The following is a 25,901-nucleotide window of genomic DNA, read 5'->3' on the forward strand; positions in this document are numbered from 1 at the left end:
GTTTCAGGAACATGCAGAAAATCCTGCAGATTGAAAAACAATTGTGGTAAAATGATCTCCTGTTTTGTATGTACAACCAATCATTTTAGGTTTAGTGTTCCTTTTAAAGCATACTGTCCTAGGGAGACAACAGACGTTTTATAGGTCGGGGTGTTCAGAATGAGCAGGCAGAGAATAGACCACTGTGTGCTCCTTTTATTAGTCTGTGTCTGAGACCTTCACGGCCCTTAACCCCTTAAGGACGCAGCCCATTTTGGCCTTAAGGACTCAGACAATTTAATTTTTAAGTTTTCATTTTTTCCTCCTCGCCTTCTAAAAATCATAACTCTTTTATATTTTCATCCACAGACTAGTATGAGGGCTTGTTTTTTGCGCGACCAGTTGTCCTTTGTAATGACATCACTCATTATATCATAAAATGTATGGCGCAACCAAAAAACACTATTTTTGTGGGGAAATTAAAACGAAAAACGCAATTTTGCTATTTTTGGAAGGTTTCGTTTTCACGCCGTACAATTTATGGTAAAAATGACGTGTGTTCTTTACTCTGAGGGTCAATACAATTAAAATGATACTCATTATTACATACTTTTATATTATTGTTGTGCTTAAAAAAAATCACAAACTTTTTAACCAAATTAGTACGTTTATAATCTCTGCGGGCGATCCGATCATTCATTCCAAATCGCGCACTGACGCAGATGCCGGAATCTGTATTGATCCCGGCACCTGAGGGGTTAATGGCGGACGCCCGCGAGATCGCGGGCGTCGGCCATTGCCGGCGGGTCCCTGGCTGCGATCAGCAGCCGGGATCAGCCGCGCATGACACGGGCATCGCTCCGATGCCCGCGGTTATGCACAGGACGTAAATGTACGTCCTGGTGCGTTAAGTACCACCTCACCAGGACGTACATTTACGTCCTGCATCCTTAAGGGGTTAAATGGGTACTCCGGTGAAAAACATGTTTTTTTTATTTTTAATTTTTTTTTAATCAACTGGTGCCAGAGCATTAAACAGATTTGTAAATTACTTCTGTTTAAAAATCTTAACCCTTCCAGTACTTATCAGCTGCTGTATGCTCCACAGGAAGTTCTCTTCTTTTTGAATTTATTTTCTGTCTGACCACAGTGCTCTCTGCTGACACCTCAGTCTATCTTAGGAACTGTCAAGAGTAGGAGCAAATCCCCATAGCAAACCTCACCTGCTCTTGACAGTTCCTTAGACAGAGGTGTCAGCAGAGAGCACTGTGGTCAGAGAGAAAAGAAATTTAAAAAGAAAATAACTTTCTGTGGAGCCTACAGCAGCTGATAAGTACTGGAAGGATTAAGATTTTTAAATAGAAGTCATTTACAAATCAGTTTTTAATGTTCTAGCACCAGGTGATTTAAAAAAAATGTTTTTTCACTGGAGTACCCCTTTAAGACTTACATCGGGAGTCTTTCTAGATCACGTGACCTAGAGCTAGGAGAAAACACACTAAGCGCTGACGTCTCCCGGCTCCTTTCCCCCTATGATTCGTTGTAGGTTATCTTGACCTCAAAAATGCCAAAACTGTAAGACACTATTGGTAGCACGTTTGTTATAAATAACAGTAGTACAAGGTACATAACATGTTGTGGTAATAGAAATAGTTATGGCTGTTAATTTTAAAGTAAATACTCAAAAAAAAAAACCTACACTGCAGTAGTTTGGCTCTGGACTACTTTTTGCTTTTACTGATAATCTCACATTCAAAGGGAATTTTTCTGTTTGTAGTGTAAGCAAGCAGCTGGTAAAATGGTGGCTGGCTTCTTGTCTATTACTTAAGACTGGAGTTTGGGACAGGCTGCTGTCAGTGACTGAAGGTTCTAGACATTGGTCCTGATTTACTAAGAGTGTTGTGTAGGTTTCTTTGTGGGTTTTAATTCCCTACAATTTATTTTCCATTGTATTTACTAAGGTTTCCTTACATTTTCCACTTTCCCTACACATGCTCTGATCTGTAGGGTTTTCCTCAGCTCAAATCCACCACATTTTCTGTGGAAACCTTAGTAAATATGTAGTTTTTTTGTGAAAATGTTGAACACTCCCCTTTTCAGAGACCACGCCCCTTTTCCAAGCAGTCACTCCCCTTTTTTGGGTTTTCTTATCAAAATGGAGAGTTAGTCAGGTTTTTTTCAATTCTGCCGCAAATTCTGGCGCAATGCGAAGGAATCTGGCGCACAACCCGACAAAACATGTAGGGTTTGCAATAGTAAATGAGGGCCATAAAGTCACTCCCATACTCTCGCTTTGGTGGTGTGTTGCAGTCCTGAACCAAGCAGATCAGCTTGTCTGTGGTATATTGGATATTATTTCACCTCACCAAAAAGATATATTTAGGACTGAATTTACCAAGTTTTGGGTGAGAAGCTCAGAAACTTATGCTGTTATGGAGGGGCTGTTATGCCACCCCCCGTGCATTCATGTCTATGGCAGGGGGTGTGAGTGCTATGACATTGCCGTCACTCTCCCTTCCATATACATGAATGGAGTGGGCGTGGCGTGATGCCACAAACACCAAAGCCCCAGGCTTCCGTGTCCAGAATGCTGCAGTGCTGGCCCAGAGATCACAGGGGGTCCCAATGGATAGACCCCCACGATCGGACATCTTATTCCCTATCCTTTTGGATAGAGGATTAGATGTCAAGGGGCGGAGTAACCCTTTTAAAGGGGTGTGACGATCTTAGACACCTTATCCCCTATCCAAAGGATATGAGAAGTTGTCTGATCACGGGAGTCCCACAGCTGGGACCCCCGCAATCTCTGTGCAGCACCCGGAATACCCCTTAAACTTCATATGGATCTCCTACTGTGGATAGGGGTTAAGTGTCTGATTGTAGTGGGTTGACCACTGGGATCTCCGCAGTCTCCTGCTTGGTGCCCAGGCTCTCCTAATGCACAGAGCCATGGATCAGTGGTTGACACGCCCATGTGGGAGAGCCGGAGAGAAGTACAGTGCTTGTTTGTCTCCAGCTCCAGTGGATGGAGGGGGCGAGTCGACCACCTGTGCTCCGTGCATGAGGAAAGCTGGTGTTCTAGAAACAAATCTTTTAGATCATTATGGTGCAGTGCAGGAGATCACAGGGGTCCGGTCGTTTAGAAGTCCCACTCCCTAAAAGTTATTGGTAAAGATTGGGACTGTCTCTTACCGTATTAGTTGTTCTCCACCTGGGAAGTTCCCCAGGCCCCTACAGGGTTCTTACCATGTGAATTGTACGATAGATACCCTTGTGGCTCGCTTGGTGTGGCTCTGGAGACTTGGGAATTGGAAGCTACCCAATAGAAAAGTTTAATTTGATCATATAGCACAAATACAGGAGAGAATTTTTGAAGTAATGCCTCAAAGTGAAGGAATAGTGAAAAGCCCAAAGAAGTATATACATTTGTTCTGCTTGAATTAGGCTAAGCTTCCACTTTTTTTTTTTTTTTTTTTTTGGCAGTTTTTGGGAAAACTGCCACTACAGTTTTTGAGCCAAAGCCAGAAGTGTATTCAAAAGGAAAGGGAAATATAATGGAAGGACTTATACTTCTCCTCCCTTATGGATCCACTTCTGACTTTGGCTGAAAACTGCAGTGGCAGTTTTCCAAAAAGTGGAAACTTAGCCTTAGAGAGTTTACAGGGGTACTCCAGTGGATTTTTTTTTTTTTTTTTTAATCAACTGGTGCCAGAAAGTTAAACATATTTGTAAATTACTTCTATTTAAAAATCAGCTGCTGTATACTACAGAGGAAGTTCTTTTCTGTTTGAATTTCTTTTCTGTCTGACCACAGTGCTCTCTGCTGACACCTCTGTCCATGTCAGGAACTGTCCAGAGTAAAAGAAAATCCCCATAGCAAACCTATCCTGCTCTTGACCGTTTCTGAGACAGACAGAGGTGTCAGCAGAGAGCACAGTGATCGGACAGAAAAGAAGTTCAAAAAGAAAAGAACTTCCTCTCTAGTATACAGCAGATAAGTACTGGAAGGATTAAGATTTTTAAATAGAAGTACTTAACAAACCTGTATAATTTTCCGGCACAATTGATTCAAATTTTTTTTTTCCACTGGAGTACCTCTTTAATTTTGGTGCCAACCATTAAAATCAAGTTTTTTGGCCAAGTGCCAAGGACCTTTTTTAGATCCTGAAAAGTATTGAGAAGGTAAACTACAAAGTGTATCGGCTAGGGAAAATGAAATCCTGGGAAGTTATATCATATAAAGCTAATTAAACCTTGGAGAGAAAGGGAGTCACTAGCAGCTTTAGTTTGCACTTCTGTTTCTGAACCAGAGTTTGATAAGGTGAAAGTTGCTGATACCTTATCTTGTTCCCAAAAACAGGAGACTAGTGAGTTTTTGCAACAGAAAAAGGACAAGTTCTCTAGCTTGCCAGGTTATGCAAATGTAATTAAACATGAGGTCCTTACTGACCCTGAGGTGAAAGTGAAGGTAAAACCTGCCTGTAGACAGATTAGGGAGATTTATCAATACCTGTCCAGAGGAAAAGTTGCTGATAGCAACCAATCAGATCCTTCTTTCATTTTTAAAAAGGCCTCTGCAAAATGAAAGAAGCAATCTGATTGGTTGCCATGGGCATCTCGGCAACTTTTCCTTTGGACAGGTTTTGATAAATCTCCTCCATTGTCTTAGAAGAGGTCCAGAGAATGTTGGCCTTAGGAGTAATTGAAAAATACAAAGGTTAATAGCCCAGTCCAAATGTATTAGTCCCAAAACCTAATGGAAACTTGACTCAAAGGAGAACTCCGGAATATAAAAATTGTCGCCCATAGTGCCGGCAGTAAAAAAAATAAAGATGTACGTACCTTCCTCCACTCCCCTGGGGCCTCCGGTAACCGGCTCCGGCCTCCGCCGTGATCCACTTCCTGGTTGCCGGTGGTCGGAGAGTCTTACTGCACTCAGCCAATCACCGGCCACAGCGAAGTCCCGACTCGGCCGGCGATAGGCTGAGCGGCAGTGTGACGTTTTCGGCCCCGGCCGCAGGTGTCGGTGTAGTGAAGAATTTTGTGTCCTGAAGCGTTTTCACACTGCCGCTCAGCCTATCGCCAGCCGAGTCGGGACTTCGCTGCGGCCGGTGATTGGCTGAGCGCAGTATGATTCGTCTGACCACCGGCAACCTGGAAGTGGATCGTGGCGGAGACCGGAGCTGGTTACCGGAGGCCCCGGGGGAGTGGAGGAAGGTATGTACATCTTTATTTTTTTTTACTGCCGGCACTATGGGTGACAATTTTTATATTCCGGAGTTCTCCTTTAAAGCTTTATATTCCCTGCCCCTACAATGTAGCCTGGGTTTTTAGCTAGTCCCATCACTTTGGCACATTTTTAGGAATTTGCAATAAACCCAGCTTCTCTAAGGGAGTCTAGAACAGACTGAACCCTATTTAAATGGCTCCTCCAATCTAGGCTAAAGATGATAATGTCATCCGAATCGGCAATATATTTCTTGTGGAGAATCAGAATCTTATCCGCTGTCCTTGGGGATGTGGAAGGGGAACTTTTTAACCCAAAGAGCATCCTGACATATGGAACATAGAAAAGGCTGTTTTTCTTTCTCTCGAACCTCTCTTGCCAAAGGTATTTGCCAATACCCTTTTGTAAGATCCAGAGTGGTTATGTATCTAGCTTAATTTAACCTTTCAATTTACTCATACACTCTTGGCATAGGATAGGCATTTATCTTTGAAACCTCACTGAGTTTTCGAATTTGGTTTTGGGACGAATACATTTGGACTGGGCTATTAACCTTTTGGATTTTTCAATTACTCCTAAGGCCAACATTCTCTGGACCTCTTCTCAGACAATGGTGGAGATTTATCAAAACATGTCCAGATCAAAACCAATCAGATCGCTTCTTTCATTTTGCAGAGGTCTTGTTAAAAATGAAAGAAGCGATCTGATTGGTTGCTATGGGCAACTCAGCAACTTTTCCTCAGGACAGGACTTGATAAATGTCCCCCATTGTTTTAGAAGAGGTCCAGAGAATGTTGACCTTAGGAGTAATTGAAAAATCCAAAGGTTAATAGCCCAGTCCAAATGTATTCGTCCCAAAACCAAATGGAAGCTTGCATTCTGTGCAGATCACTAGTCAGCTGATGACAGGGAGCCTGTCTGCTTCAATGGGTGGAACGATCGCTTGGTGGGAGAGGGATCAGTCTGCAACTAATGCAACAGCTGTAGGCAGAGAATATGGAAAAGTCCAGCTCACCTGCTAACTTCCGTGCTCAGATCTGCACCCAGACTCCGTGTGTCCAACAATGAAAGAAGAAGAAATTATCCAGCACTTGGAAAAACGGCAGCTTTATTTTCAAATCTTCTTTAAAACAGCACGGAGCTAATACACATTCACAGCATCTGAAAGATCTTGATGCGTTTCGAGCGCATGCGCCCTTTGTCAGTGTATTAGCTCATTGAATGTGTATTAGCTCCATGCTGTTTTAAAGAGGATTTGAAAATAAAGCTGCTGTTTTTCCAAGTGCTGGATAATTTCTTCTTTCAACAGCTGTAGGCACCCTGATTGAAAACCACAGGTCTTTTGAATGGGTGCAAATCATTTATGTTTCAATGGGTGGGGTGGCTGATGTGTGGGAGGGAGGAAAATGAAATTATGGGTTTGGTAGGCAAAAGAAGAAAACTCAAACAGGAAATACCAGTTCAAAGCTAGCCACAGTATTATGGTAATCTCACAACATAGCCATTTAGCCCCAAGACAAGCACAGATCCTTCCTAAGCATGTCCATTACTGCCTGCCAGGAACGTACTAAAATCACCTTATAGTGGATAACCTTTTTAAACACTGCACCAAAAACACTGACTGTGGGACTGAAGGTGCAAAGTTCTGGGTGAGAAGCTCAGAAGTTTATGAGGGCGATTTATCAAAACCTATGCCGAGGAAAAGTTGACCAATCAGATCGCTTTTATTTTTCAGAGGCCTTTTTAAATAAATGAAGAAATAAAAATCTGGTTGCTATGGGCAACTGGTCATCATTTTATTATTTTTTTTCCTGCACAGGGTTTAATAAATTTTCCCCTGTTAATGTAAAGAACCTGATGTGAAGGATGTTTCTGTTTCTGTTATACTGCATGCTGCAAGTGAAACTCATTGCTGTATGTGAATTATTACAATAAACCCAGAACTGTGACCTGTGCCTGTTTGGGTCAGTTTTCTTGCTGACAAGACTGGTGTGAAGGGTCCCGTTGTATTATTACAATAAACCCAGAACTGTGACCTGTGCCTGTTTGGGTCGGTTTTCTTGCTGACAAGACTGGTGTAAAGGGTCCCGTTGTATTATTACAATAAACCCAGAACTGTGACCTGTGCCTGTTTGGGTCGGTTTTCTTGCTGACAAGACTGGTGTGAAGGGTCCCGTTGTATTATTACAATAAACCCAGAACTGTGACCTGTGCCTGTTTGGGTCGGTTTTCTTGCTGACAAGACTGGTGTGAAGGGTCCCGTTGTATTATTACAATAAACCCAGAACTGTGACCTGTGCCTGTTTGGGTCGGTTTTCTTGCTGACAAGACTGGTGTGAAGGGTCCCGTTGTATTATTACAATAAACCCAGAACTGTGACCTGTGCCTGTTTGGGTCGGTTTTCTTGCTGACAAGACTGGTGTGAAGGGTCCCGTTGTATTATTACAATAAACCCAGAACTGTGACCTGTGCCTGTTTGGGTTGGTTTTCTTGCTGACAAGACTGGTGTGAAGGGTCCCGTTGTACTGTGGATGGTAATTGAAGTGGTTCTTTACAGGTTTCCTAGTGCAGGTCTATTGAAATGCCTGTGTTGTAATCTGCTCTCTGGCAGCAGTGTAATGCATTCTTTTCTTAAGAATACCTGCCTCTCCTTATTACACTGACATGCCTGCCTCATGCACTTTGCTCTGTGCCTGGTTAAGGTGGGGCAGGGCGTTCCTCTTCCCAGCCTGCCCCGTGTGTGTTTTGTCTTACCTGCGCATTTGCATGTTTGACCTAGCAGGATAATTGGGCCCCAAGCATCATGGGCGTTCCCTCCCTCACTAAGACACAGTTTCATGTATGACTCATAAGGCTGAGGCAAAGATACCACTTCCCTAATCTATCGGGGCCATTTTAGCTCTATCTCTTAAAACCTTTTTCTGATTTCAGACTTGTGGAACACATACATGCAGGATCCACAGGGACCTGACGAAAAGGTAGGTGCTCTGTGTATAGTATCATGTTCCCAACACCGGATCTGACAGGTAAACACATTTTCCATGAAGGCGAAAATGAATCACATCATCTATTATGAACTTGGAAGCTGCGAGGCCGTGACTTAGGAATAGACCGGGTCGGCTATCTTGTTTTTCTAACTTTTTCAAATGAGAAGTGAGGCTGACCCCACTATATTCTACTTTCTCATTTAGGAGGAGATCCTGACAAGTATGACGGACTGTCACATCTAGGGTGTCGGTGACAATTCACGCCTTACACCTGTTCACCTGCTCTATCCTTATATATGAGCACTAATATGGAGTGTAGTATTAGTTACATGGATAATACTGGTGTTTTAGAAGTTGGGTTTTCTGAAAACGGAAATAAACACTTAGTTATGTGATCTAACCACATGTATGTGTACGGCTAGGTGTATGATACACTCCTCATCCTGCAAAGTGCAAGATGGAAAATACATATTGGCCCTGATTTACTAAGAGTGAAGTGTGTATTCTGGAGTCATTTCAATAGCACTCGTCGTCTTTTTTTTCAGGCTTATTAACTATTCTGTCGCACATGTCGGTTATTTTTCTGTCGCACGTTTTTTTTGTGTCGCAGTAGCCAATTGTGTCGCACAAACTCTGAGCTAAAGAAATTAGTTGTGTGAGTCCAAAATGGTTTAGACTTTGTTTAAAAACGTTTCCATGAATCAAAAGTATCATGTGTTATAATTTTTACAATATAACATTACAACAATTATCCTTGTTTATCAGCTTAGGGGTTAAATTGATTTAAACCTAATATTGCAAATGTGTTAAAAAGAAAAAAAAAATATACAGTGGTCCCTCAACATACGATGGGAATCCGTTCCAAATGGACCATCGTTTGTTGAAACCATCGTATGTTGAGGGATCCGTGCAATGTAAAGTATAGGACAGTGGTCTACAACCTGCGGACCTCCAGATGTTGCAAAACTACAACACCCAGCATGCCCGGACAGCCAACGGCTGTCCGGGCATGCTGGGAGTTGTAGTTTTGCAACATCTGGAGGTCTGCAGGTTGAAGACCACTGGTATTGGAGGTTATACTCACGTGTCCCTGCCGCTCCAGACCGTCACCGCTGCCCTGGATGTCGCCCTCAATCGCTGTCGCTGTGTGCCCGGGGTGTCCCCGACGCTCCGGCAAGGCCTCTGCTTCCCCGGCATCCTCGCTCTCCGTCGCCGCCATCACGTCGCTACGCACGCCGCTCCTATTGGATGACGGGACGGCGTGCACAGCGACGTGATGACGACGATGGAGAGCGCCAACGATGCAGGGGATCCTGAAGAGGACGCGCCGGAGCCCCGAGGACAGGTAAGTGATCGTCAGCGGACCACACGGGGCACCATAAACGGCTATCCGGTGGCAGCTGAAGGCCCCGACATACAAAAGCATCGTATGTTGATGCTGCCTTCAACATGCAAAGGCCTCTGAGAGGCCATCGTATGCTGAAATGATCGTATGTCGGGGCCATCGTAGGTCGAGGGGTCACTGTATAAACATTAACTATCACAAAAGCATTCACTATTTTATTCAAAAGTGTTTAACCCCTTAAGGACTGAGCCCTTTTTCGCAATTCTGACCACCGTCACTTTACGAATTAATAACTCTGGAATGCTTTTACCGATTATTCTGATTCTGAGATAGTTTTTTCGTGACATATTCTACTTTATTTTGGTGGTAAATTGTCGTCGTTACTTGCAATCCCCAAATTTCATGAAAATTTTGAAAATTTAGCATTTTTCTAACTTTGAAGCTCTGTTTTTAATGAAAATGGATATTCCAAATAAATTTTATATTTATTCACAAATACAATATGTCCACTTTATGTTGGCATCATAAAATGGACATATTTTTACTTTTAGAAAAAATTAGATGGCTTCAAAGTAGAGCAGCAATTTCCAAAATGTTCATGAAAATTGCAAAATCTGAAGGGACAGATGTTACAGAACTACACCTTCCAGCCTGCCTGGGCAGTCTAGGCATGCTGAGAGTTGTAGTTTGGCAACATCTGGAGGGCCACCGTTTGGGCACCACTGTAATAGTGGTCTCCAAACTGTGACCCTCCAGATGTTGCAAAACTACAACTCCCAACATGCCCAGACAGCCTTTGGCTGTCTGGGCATGCTGGGAGTTGCAGTTTGGCAACCACTAGGAAGGGCAGCAGTAAATATCGCTTACTGCCCCCTTCCTTACCCCCCCCCCCCCCCCCACCGTCGCTTCCCTACCTGTGCCGCTGATCTCCGCAGTCTCCAGCGATGATCTGCTGTCCCCACGGCATCTTCTGCACAGGTACAGGCCGCCATCTTCTCCCCCTTTCTGCCCGACATCCAGGGGTGGGCAGAACAGGGGGTTTCCATGGCAACCCCCTGTCGTGCACTGCCATTGGTCAGAACTCAGTTCTGACTAATGGCAGGGGATAGGAGGAGATCGCAGCACTGCTACCTCACTCCTATCCCTCAGGATGATCGGGGCTGTCACTGATAGCTCCGATCATTGCTATTTTCCGGGTGATCGGGTCACCAGAGACCCGATCAGCCCGGAATAGGAGAAAATCGCATGTCTGAATTGACATGCGATTTTCTCCGATCGCCGACATGGGGGGGGGGGGGGGGGGGGGGGACACACAGTCTCAGGACCCCCTCAGCGATGTGCCGGGATGCTTGCTGAATGATTTCAGCAGGCATCCCAGTCCGGTCCCCAACCGGCTAGCAGCGGGGACCGGAATTCCCACGGGCGTATCCATACGCCCTCAGTCCTTAAGGACTTTAAAATGGGGGTGTATGGATATGCCCGCTGTCCTTAACAGGTTAACTGTACAAAATGTTTTCAGGTTATAAAACAAGTTACTTTCACACAAAACACAAAGTTAAACAGTCCCTTGTTAGAAATCACTCCATTTTTGGAATTTCACTTGGCCTCTTGGCTGTCGGTTATTGTGTGAGGTAAACTCTCACACTTTTTCTCGAGTGATTTTGGAAGTACTCCGAGTATTTTTTGGTTTGTCGGTAAAACGCCCATTTTTGCATAAAACACGCCCATTTCAGAGTGGAAAAAAAAACACTCCTAGTGTTTTCTAAAGTGTCGGTTGTGCGACTAAAATTTGGTCGCAAAAATAGTCGCACAGACGTTGCGACTAAAATTTAAGCGCAATAACCGAGAAAAAGTGTCGGTTGGACTTTAGTAAATGAGGGCCAATGTGTGAGATGTGGACAGTGAGACTGCAACATTTATCGCATCTAAAAGTGACTTGTTATACATTCACCTACTTGTATTTTTTTGGCAGTGTCAGCGTCATTTATACAATGGGCTTGGAAAACATTTAAAAGCATGTAAAATTTAGTATTTTGTCTTTTTAGAAAATAGCATTAAATGATTTCGGTCATTTGAAGGTTATTAACATAAGATCCAGATTAACTAACTTGTTCTAGAGCAGTGGTCTCCAACCTGCAGACCTCCAGATGTGGCAAAACTACAACTCCCAGCATGCCCGGACAGCCAACGGCTGTCCGGGCATGCTGGGAGTTGTAGTTTTGCCACATCTGGAGGTCCGCAGGTTGAAGACCACTGTTCTAGAGGTTAAAGGGGTTATTCCAGGAAAATACTTTTTTTTTTTTTATATCAACTGGCTCCAGAAAGTTAAACAGATTTGTAAATTACTTCTATTAAAAAAATCTTAATCCTTTCAATAATTATCAGCTGCTGAAGTTGAGTTGTTCTTTTCTGTCTGACAACAGTGCTCTCTGCTGACATCTCTGCTTGTCTCGGGAACTGCACAGAGTAGAAGAGGTTTGCTATGGGGATTTGCTTCTAAACAGGGCGGTTCCCGAGACACGTGTCATCAGGGAGCACTTAGACAGAAAAGAACAACTCAACTTCAGAAGCTCCTAAGTACTGAAAGGATTAAGATTTTTTTTTAATAGAAGTAATTTACAAATCTAAAGGTAGAGGTGCAGGGAGAGCACACATGGGGAACAATATCACCTAATGGCGTCTGCATCAAGGTCCACGGTGACTTCCGATACCAGTCTCCTGTGGGGTGCACGTACAAGATATGAAGTATCAAATAGAACAACAGTAGGAGACGTAGGTGCACTCATCGCAAAGTTAAGACCTGTCGCATCTCGGTATCGGGTAGCTGGGTCACGGCATTCGGTGCTGGTATCTTGTGGCGCTCAGAGGCCTCTGAGCGCCACAAGATACCAGCGCCGAATGCCGTGACCCAGCTACCCGATACCGAGATGCAACAGTCTTAACTTTGCGGTGAGTGCACCTACGTCTCCTATTGTTGTTCTAATTTACAAATCTGTTAAACTTTCTGGAGCCAGTTGATATATAAAAAAAGTTTTTTCCTGGATAACCCCTTTAAGTCTATGTACATGTGCTATTTTGTTTGTATGTAATACCTTTTAACACTCCTTTTAAGGGCAAATACTGGTGTCATTTGACTGCCGTAAGGGTCTGCTGATGGCCCTGTATTTTAGGCATGGACAGTTTTTGTTTCTGTTTACAGTGGATTTTGCCAGTCCACCATTTTATTTTCCCCAGCAGCCTGAAGAGTTATACTTTCTGTCCTGTTAAAAAAGGAATCCTAATCTAATAGAAGATTAGAAAACAGATACAATATTTTACAGCTGTCAAGGCTATGCTATCACTGTAGGGCTGTAGCACTAATGTGAACAGAGCCTTATGCTGACAACATCTGCCCAATAAGATTTGCACATATTAGTTTGATCTAAAGTGAGAATCTTAACAGCTTCAGATACTTCTGCTTTTAGTATTTTACTGGGTGTGATTCTGTTAAAGAAAAAGCTTCTTGTACAGTGGTCCCTCAAGTTACAATATTAACTGGTTCCAGGGCGACCATTGTATGTTGAAACCATTGTATGTTGAGACCATAACTCTATGGAAACCTGGTAATTGGTTCTGAAGCCCCAAAATGTCATCCAAAAATAGGAAAAGGTGAGGATTAAAGAAAAATAAGTAGATAACTAATATAGATAAAGCAAATCCTTACATATAAAAGTAAGAAAGATCTGCTGGGAGCTGTAATCACTGTCTATGTAGAGCAGTTGTTCTCAACGTTTTTGGTGACTGTACCCCCAAAGGCCGAAAGTATGTCTGCGGGTACTCCTCGCACGGAACTTACACGCAAGGGGTACCAGTGGACAAAAGACGTGTGCTTACCTTTATACTAATGCCATACTTAATCCCTTTTTGTGCCATTATTCTCCCCTCCATTTTAATCCCTTTTTGCCATTATTCCCCCCTCCATCTGATCCCCTTGTGCCATTATTATCCGATATGGCAAAAGGGAAACAGAGGGAGGGGGGAATGATAACACAAGGGGATTAAGATGGAGGGGGGCCTTGTGCCATTCCCCGCCCACCCCCCCCCCCTCCATCTTAATCCCCTTGTGCCATTATTATCCTATATGGCAAAAGGGGATCAGGGGAAGGGGAGGGGAATGGCACAAGGGGATCAAGATGGAGGGGGGCGGGGAGGGGGGAATGGCGCCAGAGGATCAAAGGGAGAAAGGAATAATGGCACAAGAGATTAAGATGGAGAGGGGGGGGGAGTTCATCATTACTTGCCCCTGCCCCCCAATTCCATATTAATCCCCTTGTGCCAATATTCCCCCCCCTCCATCTTAATCCCCTTGTGCTATTATTATCGGATATGCCAGGAGGGAATTAGAGGGGGGCGGGGGAATAATGGCCCAAGGGGATTAATATGGAGGTGGGGGGAGATAATCATCCCCCCCTCCCCCCCCCTCCATATTACTTCTCCCTCCCACCGATCCCCATGGGCTAATATATATTTACACATACAAAAGCTCTCCCTCCGTCCCATACACATATTTTTCACTTTAAAAAAAAAAAAACTTTACCCGGCCTCCTGCGGTCCCGTGTGGCCTGTCCGTGCATGCAGCACGTCCACTCAACATCAGGGGAGGTCACACGTCTCCCCGGCAACCACGCAGCTCCCTTAGAGTAGCCGCGGCTGCAGCTCTGGCCGCGCTACTGTACAGAGCTGCCGCGGCCATTACTGCTCTGCGCTGACAAATACTGGCCAATGCATGGCTGGTATTTTTCAGCGCATTGGCGTACCACTGCTTGAGAACCCCTGATGAAGAGGACAGGAGCTTCTTCAGGGTCCTGTACAGTACACAGTGTCCCTATAAAAAGTAAAATGGAGCTGCCCCCACCTGGAGCAGTTATCCCTGGCAGAGGTAAAGAGTAGTACAGAACATGTAGTACCTTACTGTACTGTAGGGGGTGCTACCAGACACCAGTCAGTGCATGCACTTTAGGAATACAGGGGTTTTACCAGTGAATGCCCATTCTGATTGGTTGGTTCTTCCAGCCGTTGACACGTTTTGCAGATCTGGACTGTCTGTAGCATTGTATGTCGAGTCTGGTTTTAAGTTACAATGGTCCAGAAAAGACCATTGTAGATTTGAAAATATTGTATGTTGAGGCCATTGTAAGTTGAGGGATCACTGTATACCAGTTCACTTAGTAGATAAATAGGTACAATAATGTAGTTAATTGCTAATTATTAGAGGGGCTATCTAGTGTGTGTGTGTGTGTGTGTGTGTGGGGGTCTAAGTAAAAAAAAAAATCTTACCTCCTGTGCTCCCGCGATGCCTCCGGTGTCCTCTCTGGTCTCCCACAGTGACAGTGTTCCTGAGTGATATCCTGCCTCGACCAGTGATTCGCTGAGTGGCAGCATAACAGATTGGGCTTAGGTGCTTCCCAGGCCCGATAGTGACGCTGCAGCTCAGAAATACTATTGTAAGGGGGGAACGGGGCAGGACACCGGAGGCATCGCATGAGCGCTGGAGGTAAGAGAATTTGGCATGGGCTTGGCTGCTGGGCCCGTGTCATACCTGACAGGTACTGACTGCTGTATGCCCTGCCAGTAATGACAGATCTTCCTTTTTTTTTGGGATGGGGGGGGGGGGGGGGGCGTAGGGAAGGGAAAGGAGTTCTGAAGGGTGGGCCCAAGGTACTCGGCCCAAGGTACTCACTGCATATGTATATTTTTAAGGGAAGTTAGAGATGCTGTATTATTAGTGATGGTCATAAGCGGATGCTATATTACTTATTATAATATTGAGGGCTATATTACAGTCAAAACCCAACATCAGTGAGCCACCTATTTAAGATGAAGGTGATAACAGGAAAGCAATGGAAGATGGTGAACTTTCAATGCATTTTTTCTCACCTTGATATCATTAGTAGCATCATGTCGGCCCCTGCACAGAGCATGGCGCAGAGAATGCATGCAGTGCAGCGCTGGACATGGGTGAGGTTTTTGCCCCAGTCCCCTTAGAAAAGAGGAGGTAGGCTTAATAAATAAATATTGTTTCGCTTAGCAGTTAGTATGTGGGGATATGGTTTCCCACAATAGAGAGAATGTTTTCCTTTTTTTTTTATAAATTGTTCCATTTAGAAAAAGAAAGTTGGACACTCAGACAGAAAAGACTTTTTTCTTCTTTTGGTATGACTAAAATGAGAAGGAATAATGCTGAAGTGATGTGTTCATGAGCACAAACATACAGGACTACTGTGATGTAAGGACTTACTGTAGGAAAAAGCATGAGATTTGAGTTCACTGCTGCATGGGCATATATAGTGATCCCTCAACTTACAATGGCCTCAACATACAATCGTTTCAACATACAATGGTCTTTTCTGGACCATTGTAAGTTGAAACCAGACTCAACATACAATGTACAGAAAGCCCAGATCTGCGAAAAGTGTCAATGGCCGGAAGAACTGACCAATCAGAATGGGCAATTTACTGGTAAAACACCTGTATTACTGAAGTGCATGCACTGACTGGTGTCTGTTATCGCCCCCTACAGTACAGGGAGGTATTACATGTTCTGTACACTTTACCTGTACCAGGGATACCTGCTCCTTTGGACACCAGGTGAGGGCGACTCCATGTTACTTATTTTTTTAGGACACTGTGTGTTCTGTACAGGACCCAGAAGAAGCTCCTGTCCTCTACATAGACCAGTGTTTCCCAAGCATGGTGCCTCCAGCTGTTGCAAAACTACAACTCCCAGCAAGCCCGGACAGCCTTTGGCTGAAACACCGACATAGACAGTGATTACAGCTCCCAGCAGATCTTTCTTACTTTTATATGTAAGGATTTGCTTTATCTATATTAGTTATCTACTTATTTTTCTTTAACTCTCACTTTTTTCTATTTTTGGATGACATTTTGGTGGCTTCAGAACCAATTACCAGGTTTCCATAGAGTGCTGGTCTCAACATACAATGGTCTCAACATACAATGGTCGTCCCCGAACCAATTACTATTGTAACTTGAGGGACGACTGTATTCTGTTCACCTTTATGGCATTGTTTGTATTTAGAATGGAAAGAATGATGCAGCATCAGATTCATCGCATAATTGATACCTTCAGGGCACTACAGACCTCATTGACTTACAGTATACTACAGTGGGGTACGTTGCAGCCTTCATGGTTGTCTGTTGTTTTGACTGGAAAAAAATTGTGCAGCTTGCAGCACTATTTTTTAATCCTGTTGACTATGATGACCTAAATAAGGTTTCCATAACCAATTTTCAGTTTTGTGTAGATTCTCAGGCATTGCAGATCAGGTCAGACAGGGAGGACTGCCCATATAGACTCAGAACTGTACTGAAATAGAAAATCCAACACATGCAGCGGCGCAGTGCTCCTCCTCTTCCCCTGAATTATTTATCTATCATAAACAGACACAGACATAGGCAGCATTATATTCCTAGCTCTCTCCTCTATTCTGCCGGTCAGTGCACTAGGCTTTACCATGTGGCGATAGATCATTGTTCACAATACACAGGTATGTCTACTTATACCCTAGTTTGTTCTAGGTGATGTCACAGAATCCAAAGGGCAGTAGTAGGACTTTTTAGGGCTGGGACAAAGCAAACAAGCTACATGGGTGTGTGTTGCCTGTGTAGAAAGAGTTGGTAGTAATTAGAGATGAGCGAACTTACAGTAAATTCGATTTTGTCACAAACTTCTCGGCTCGGCAGTTGATGACTTTTCCTGCGTTAATTAGTTCAGCCTTCAGGTGCTCCGGTGGGCTGGAAAAGGTGGATACAGTCCTAGGAAAGAGTCTCCTAGGACTGTATCCACCTTTTCCAGCCCATCGGAGCACCGGAAAGCTGAACTAATTTATGCAGGATAAGTCATCAACTGCCGAGCCGAGAAGTTCGTGACGAATCAAATTTACTGTAAGTTCGCTCATCTCTAGTAGTAATGCTCAGGTTGGATAGCAGATGTTTAATGTATATAGGGCCAACGTTACAATTCTGTTTATAGAACTCTTTGTTTAAAGAGCTCTATATAGATACAGGGTCACGGTTTAGTAGTGACAGTGGATTCTGCTATGCAGATCTGTGTAGAACATGAATCCAACTACTTTGGCCAGCATTATAATAATGCTAGTGCCTTCACGTAATACTTAAAGGGGTACTCCAGTGGAAAACTTTTTTTTTTTTTTTTAAATCAACTGGTGCCAGAAAGTAACAGAAATTACTTCTGTTAAAGAAATTTTTATCCTTCCAGTACTTTTTAGCAGCTGTATGCTACAGAGGAAACTCTTTTCTTTTTGAGTTTCATTTTGTCTTGTCCACAGTGCTCTCTGCTGACACCTGATGCCTGTATCAGGAACTGTCCAGATCAGGAGAAATTCCTCATAGCAAACCTATGCTGCTCTGGACAGTTCCTGACACGGACAGAGGTGTCAGCAGAGAGCACTGTGGACAAGACAAAAAGAAACTCAATAATCAAAGAATTTCCTCTGTAGCATAAAGCTGCAAATAAGTACTGGAAGGATAAAGATTTTTTAATAGAAGACATTTACAAATCTGTTTAACTTTCTGGCACCAGTTTATTTAAAAAAAAGTTTCCCACCGGAGTACCCCTTTAATGCCTGGCCGATAAAATACTTTTTGTTGTTCAGTTACAAAGTTGTGGAAAACTTGCCCTAATGCAGTACTCTATTAGCCAGGCAACTTTAAGGTTTACAGCAAAATCCTGATAATATTATAAAGGATCCTAATTACCTACAAGATGACAAGCCTCCTGTGTCCCCAATACCACTGACTAAAATCACTACCAATTTGTTCACCCCCAGGTATAAAATGCCCGGACCCCAAAAAAGTCTTTATCTTATTGCCATTGGCAGCTCCGACAGTCGAGTAATAGCGATTTCTAGTTTTATTGGAGATTGCCATCAATAAAATACTTTGACGTTCAATATGACAGAACATGACGGCCACATCACAAGAAGGGTACAGACTGCTTAAGAAAGGAAATATGTTTTTTTAGAAAATAACTTTCCATGTTAAATACCATCTTTTGGTATGTCAGAAGCATTAAAAAGTTTTCATTGATCAGGGTCTCTGCTCGGTCTCAGGAGAACAAGAGGGGAAAAGCGCACTGTAGCAAGCTTCACATCTGGCTTGTGGTAAATCACAATCTAATTCCCTGGACTGCCCCATAGATATATAATGGGACTGCAGAATCTCTGTGAGATGGGGAGTGAAGCATGCTACAGCATGCTTCTCCTTGCTCATTCTCCGGATCCCACCGATCAGGAGAAGAAGCGAGGAGAAGTGTGCGGTAGTCAGCAATAAAATCCTGACCGCTCAAAACTTTTGACGTCTCTGACATGTCAAAGGATTTTTGTTTAAAGGGGTTATCCAGCATAAGATGATTTTAGTACTACCTGGCAGACAGTAATGGACATGCTTAGGAAGGATCTGCGCTTGTCTTGGGCTAAATGGCTATGTTGTGAGATTACCATAATATTGTGGCCAGCTTTTTGTGAACTTGTATTTCCTGTTTTCAGTTTTCTTGTTTGCCTACAAATCCCTTGATTCCATTTTCCTCCTTCCCACACATCAGTCACCTCACCCATTGAAACATAAAATAGCTGCAGACCCGTGGTTTTCAATCAGGGTGCCTCCAGCTGTTGCATTACCTGCAGATTGCTCTCTCCACCCATTGAAGCAGACAGGCTCCCTGTCATCAGCTGACTAGTGAGTCAGGTCTCGACCCCATTGCAAGCTGGGAAAAATCCGAGACAACAGTCATTTTGTATGCTGTTTAAAAATAAATATTGGGGTGAAAATCACATAAGAATTGTGAGAAAACCGTCACACACAGGTACAGACACTATATTATGAACTACACTAACTTTACAGCTCCTGTAGCATAGTCAAATAAAAAAAAATTCCTGGAATACCCCTTTAAATTAAATTACAAACTCCCCCCCCCCTAATTCTATATTAAACTATTTATATTATAATATTATCATGAAATCTTGAAATTTTCAGTCTGGTCACTTACCCTTATAGGAGGAGACTTTATATTCTGTAGAGAAAACTTGTAAGCAGTCTTCTCCTTATCGTCACACTCAGGATTATAGTGAAAGGCCATTCACAATAGGTGAGGTCACAGCTCACCGCCTCCCCTGCCTGCACTGTGACCCCTGCACAGATAACAGAGCATGTCTAGAAAACTTTCCCATAGAAGCCTGTGGGTCAGCTTCACTCTGTTAAGTTCCAGTTCTATGTCAGCTTCTGTTTCTTGTCTCATTGTAGCTGCTGTAAAACATAGCTCCAAACACACTTTACAGCGCAGAACAGAAGCTCCCCTCATAATAATGTACTAATCTAATAAAAAAAAAAATAAAAAAAAACATTGAAGCTGATTAGAAATAGTCCATGTTTTAGTATCTGGCTCTAATCGGGAAAAACAAATCTAGGCAATGGCTTATTTTCTTCTCACCTGCTCTGCCCTGCAATTTTTAAGGATGTGTTCACATTGTATTTTTTGGACCACACAAAACAAGTTGTGCCATAGTCTTACAATTGGTATGTAAGACTTGCAGTCATTACAGGAGGTCTTAAAGTGCTACTTGGCACTGAAAAAGAAAGTGCTTGCTAGGATCCCTTTTCTTTGGTAGCTTGCTTGCAACATCATTGGAATCCTTCAAGCTTTCGTAATAAGAAGTGTTGACCACTTCCTGGTCTAAGACTCCCTGTAGATTACAGAATGATGCAATAATGGCTTTAATAATGGAACCTGGCATTTACAGATATCTTGGAGTTGTAAACATAGTTTTCCCCCATCATACCTGTTCTATAAATGGATAAGGAGGAGAAAACAAAATGTATCCTCATGCAGCGCTGCCCAGTGAAGGTCCACATGAAAGAGCAATACGAAATAGTATTCAGTTTAATCCTATTTTATTAAGATTTAAAAAAAATTATACATCTATAGCAAGATGTGTTTCTGGTGTTTAATTACCCTTTCTCAATTGACGATGGGTACATTAAAATGTTTGAACAACCATTAAATAGTCAAAAATGGCGCTAAAAACCTCTTAGGGGCATGGTTATGCTCATAAAACACAAACAGGAGCAGAATACATTAAAACATTATTTAACATATAATAACATTATAAAGCTGTTTACTTCTGCTTATCCACTTCTTTACGGGTATTCCATTGGGAACACCAGTGAAGGCCTGCAGCTCAAAGACCCTCGAGCTACCACTGACATAGAGGAGATACGCATGAACCCAAGTATTCCACCAGCTTAGAGTCTAAGACTCTCAGTTACCCGTTTACTACCTGTTGTCCGCAGGATTACACAAGACGCGTCCTCTCTATTTTTTCTTCTTTTACCCCTCTTTATTCTATAAATGGGATAATATTTGATGTGAATTCTGAAAATCAAGTCGTCCTTTTGTGAGACATGACTTGAGCTGAACAGTTTGCAGGGCCTAACATATACCTTACAGTTCAAATTTTTACACCTTAAATATTTTTATGGCTATCTGTTTGTTGCTGCTTTATCAGGAATGAATAAAAACTTTAGACTTTGGCAGTCAGATAAACCTCTACAGGAGCCAGTGTGACCTTTTGGACAGGCAGACAACTGCCAGATATGAGCGATGTTCGGTTATGTACAAGTCCTTTTAAAGGACATTTAGATGGCTCGGTCACTGGGAGTGAATGGTGGCAAAAATCGTCCACTCGGTGGGCCATTTATATAGAACAGTAATCGAGCCGATACTCACCCTTTAGGATAGGTCCTTTGTGTTCTGTATTCAGTTTAGATCCGAACAATTCTTCTATTGTTTACATATGGACAACTGTGCCATTCATTGCAGTTCAGTCCTATTTAACAAAATGAGGCTGAGCTGAAGTACCAGGTAAAGCCACAGTGATATTTATGGCGCTGTCTCTTTACAGACATTTTCATTGTGTTGATCAACATGGGTCCGAACCTGTTGACCACACAAGGTTGCCCAAAGCTAAGGCTGGGCCATGAAAGCTACCATTGCATAGTGATATGTAGTAGCTCATTTAATGCTATCCAGGTTAAGTAGATGATTTCTATTAAGTTTTTATACCTTTTCTGGTCATAAATATGCCCCTCTGTGTTGTAACACACAGGTGTATTCAGAGACCGCAGAGAATGGGACCTTTGGTCTAAACATTTGGTGACCTAATGTGCTTATGTGACAGGCAGAGGATTTCATTCTGTCATTTGTTTCCATGAGAACCAGTTTTAATGATATAAAACCTATTTATAACCCTCTTAGAAGTAATGATTTCTCATGTAACATTCATTATGAAGCAATAAAATATTATAAAGGGGACCTGTCCCTGAGACACTAAGTTATGTTGGTTTTTAGGGTTTGATAAATGGCCATAAGATAGTAGGTTGTTGACAAGGACTCAGAGTAATGTTTGTTTGTTTTTTGTGTGTTTTTTTCTCTTTGCATGGATTCTACCATTGTAAGGAAATAAAATAGCCATCCTTTATTTGGTGAAAGGGGCCATCCTTACAAGGGTTGTTTTTTTTTGTGCATAAGCCAAATGAATTAACATAACGTGATCTGAACAGAATCCATATAGAATTGGGCCAATGGTTGGGATTTTCCTGGCAGATGCCCGGCTTGATGAACAGAATACAGGCCACCGTTGGCAGATGATTGTCATACTTCTCATGTGAAGTGAAAAATGTCATAGAATGGTCTGTATTTATTTGCTGAAGAGCTGAAAGTATTTTGATTTCTCAAAGCAGAGCTGATTCTTTAATGGATACCTCTAGTTTATAGAGGAACAGTATTTAAATTACTTTGTATTGCTTTTGTCTATTGACTGCTTACTTTACGGCACAAAATGGGGCTCATAAAATGGTATGTGAACATTGTCTTACTGTAAAGTGAGTAGATACAGCAAGTTATAGCTGACTATATACCGTGCGCTTAGTGGTGCAGGGACAGTGTCAGTGAACGGGTTTGGTTATCTGATTATCTTTAAACTGTGTCATGGAAATCTTCTTTCACGCTTTGGTTTCAGGTCACATGGTGAGGCTTCCTGTGTCCTATAACAGACTAGTAATGCACAAGTCCAGTATGGCCCTCCTTACTAGAACTTGCAAGTTGATGGTCTCTGTTAATATCTAGATTACACTATGTTCATAGACTGCATGTATCAACAATGTACCTAGTTTATCTACATCAGTGTTGCCCAACCAGGGATTTCCAGCTGTTGAAACACTACAACTCCCAGCATGCCCGGACAGCCTTTGGAAGACCAGGCTAGGTTTAAAAAAAAAACGTTGCTTTACACGCTCCTCCTCTGCTGCTGCCATGCAGATTCTCACTGGGTACCTTCTTATCACTTCTTCCTAGTACTGCAGAGACATACTGGAAATGCCCACCCAGTCAATCACAGACCCACCTCACCTAGCCTTCAAATGAATAAGCATGTTCCCAGGATTGAAGAAACCTCTGTTCACAACCATTTAGACCCTAGTGCACTGTGGTCCGTGGAGAAAGGGGGCCGCCTTTTTTATTCAACTCTTTATCTATCTGTATACTCTGCCTGGTATTTAAACTTGTTCCTCTTTAACTTAGTTGAGCCAAACTGTACAAACAGACTTGCTGCTGTTTCCTGCTTTATAAAAGCTTTGAACATGTCCTCTAAACATGTCAATCGTTTTGGTTGGTCAGAGTCTCAGTGTTAAGTTCTGCGCTGATATCCTAGATTTAGAAGGACTGGTTACATTTTACTCCTGTGCTACCAAGCACTTCACATGGCTATATCTGGCCATTGGCGGTGGTGCCAGCTTTGAGATCCCAACTGATCAAAACTTGTGATGTCAATTTTTTTTTTAATGACAGGAATACTTTAACATAGTGCCCAAAACCTAAAGCTAAGTTCATTCTGCCATTGATCTGAAAATCTTAGTTCCAGCCTCTCTCCCACCCCTATTGCCTCCAGCCTCTCACCCACCCCTATTGCCTCCAGACACCGATCCACCACTATTGCCTTCATACTCCCCTATTGCCACTGCTCCTGCCACTACTTCCATTCACCCCACCGCTCCTGCTTACATTCACCCACCGCTCCTGCTTCCATTTAATCCCCCCCCCTGCTCTTGCTTCCATTCACCCCCCTGCTCCTGCTTCCATTCACCCCACCGCTCCTGCTTACATTCACCCACCGCTCCTGCTTCCATTTAATCCCCCCCCCCTGCTCTTGCTTCCATTCACCCCCCTGCTCCTGCTTCCATTCACCCGACCTGCCTCTGCTGCCATTCACCCCACAGCTCCTGCCCCTGCTTCCATTCAAACCCCTTCTCCCCCCCCTTTCCTTGCCCCAGTTTTCATAAAAAATCCTGCTTTCATTCAACCCACCCCTGCTTCTGCCCCTGCTTTCATTCAATCCCCCCTGCTTTCATTCAATCCCCCTGCTTCTGCCCCTGCTCTCATTCAAACTCCCCCCCCCCCTTCTTCCCCTGCTTTCATTTAAACCCTTCCCTTCTGCCCCTGCTTTCAAACACACACACACACCCTTCTGCCCCTGCTTTCAAACAACCCCCCCTTCTGCCCCTGCTTTCAAACAACCCCCCCCCTTCTGCCCCTGCTTTCAACCCCCCCCTTCAGCCCCTGCTTTCAAACTCCCCCCCCCCCTTCAACCCCTTCTTTCAAACACACACCCCCTTCTGCCCCTGCTTTCAAACTCCCCCCCCCCTTCTGCCCCTGCTTTCAAACACACACCCCTTCTGCCCCTGCTTTCAAACCCCCCCCCCCTTCTGCCCCTGCTTTCAAACACACACCCCTTCTGCCCCTGCTTTCAAACAGCCCCCCTCCTGATTCTGCCCCTGCTTTCAAACACACATCCCTTCTGCCCCTGCTTTCAAACACACACGCCCTTCTGCCCCTGCTTTCAAACAACCCCCCCCTTCTGCCCCTGCTTTCAAACAACCCCCCCCTTCTGCCCCTGCTTTCAAACACACTCACCCTTCTGCCCCTGCTTTCAAACACACACCCCTTCTGCCCCTGCTTTCAAACTCCCCCCCCTTCTGCCCCTGCTTTCAAACTCCCCCCCCTTCTGCCCCTGCTTTCAAACACACACCCCTTCTGCCCCTGCTTTCAAACAGCCCCCCTCCTGATTCTGCCCCTGCTTTCAAACACACATCCCTTCTGCCCCTGCTTTCAAACACACACGCCCTTCTGCCCCTGCTTTCAAACAACCCCCCCCTTCTGCCCCTGCTTTCAAACAACCCCCCCCCCCTTCTGCCCCTGCTTTCAAACACACTCACCCTTCTGCCCCTGCTTTCAAACACTCCCTCTCCTGATTCTGCCCCAGCTTACTTTCAATCACCTTCCCTTGCACTTGTTTTCATAAAAAAATCCCCACTCCCCAACCCCTCCCCTGTGCGCTGTAAGGAACGTGAGATGCCGGGGAAGCGCCGTCGCTGAGGGAAATTCTAATTAAATATAAAAAAAACTAAAAAGTTTTCCCCTCCGGAGTCTGCAGCACCCCGAGCACTGCTGGAGGGCACCCCGGTTGGGAATCACTGCTCTTGAAGAGGAGCTTAAGCTACTGTCGGTATATTTAGGGAGAGCTCAGAATTAAATTCTGTGTGCCTCTAAACTGGAGGAGTGTTGTACCATCACTTCTCCATTTACTTGGTCTTTCATGTATTACAATATTTCTCCTTCTATGTACATAGTCATTATACAGCCAGCGATTGTGGTGTTAGCTGAACTGCTCTTTTGTATCTAAGTAGGAACAGTCCAGTGTGGTGGGAGGGATACACCAATTACACGACTAGATTACATGCTGGCTGAATAAACATCATGTGACTGGTGAGATCACTGATGTCTCTGATGTTTTCCTTACGGTCCTTTTTATTTTTTTTGTCTTGCCTGATATAAATACCATCTTTGATAATGGTTCTGAGTCAGCAAAAATCCTTGTGCTTGTAAAATTGAATAACTTTCTTGATACTGAGATGTTCACTTATATTACAGGGGTTATGCAACCTTACAAATGATGGCCTACTTAAGGATATTACATCGGCAGGGGTGCTGGGAGTCAAACCTCCAATCTAATAGTAATATCTTGTGTGAAGAGGCTGTGGTACTTGTTGGAAGCTCTGCAGCCTCTTCAGTCTATAGAAGAGCTCATACTTAATGGTGGTGCAAGGTCCTGTCCCTTCAGACAGCTTATTGGAGTAGTGCCCAGGAGTCGGACCCTCACAACCTAATATTTATATTCTATCCCATGGAAAGCCCATCAGTTTTTAAAACGTGGATAAACTTTACAAAATACAA

The 25,901-nt window shown here is 43.6% G+C and overlaps 1 protein-coding gene across 3 annotated transcripts in view; it reads left to right on the forward strand.

Moving 5' to 3' along the window:
• Window positions 1-25,901, forward strand: part of ELF1 (E74 like ETS transcription factor 1) — a 133,211-nt gene that overhangs the window by 26,119 nt on the left and 81,191 nt on the right. The window contains exon 2 of one of the 3 annotated variants that reach the window (XM_056555464.1): window positions 8,138-8,184. The exons of the other annotated variants lie outside the window; for them this stretch is intronic. The gene's annotated coding sequence lies outside the window, so the exon portion shown is untranslated. The remainder of the gene's footprint in view (window positions 1-8,137; window positions 8,185-25,901) is intronic. 3 annotated transcript variants of the gene reach the window in all.

Source organism: Hyla sarda, chromosome 2 (genome assembly GCF_029499605.1).
Source record: "Hyla sarda isolate aHylSar1 chromosome 2, aHylSar1.hap1, whole genome shotgun sequence".
Lineage (NCBI taxonomy): Eukaryota > Metazoa > Chordata > Amphibia > Anura > Hylidae > Hyla > Hyla sarda.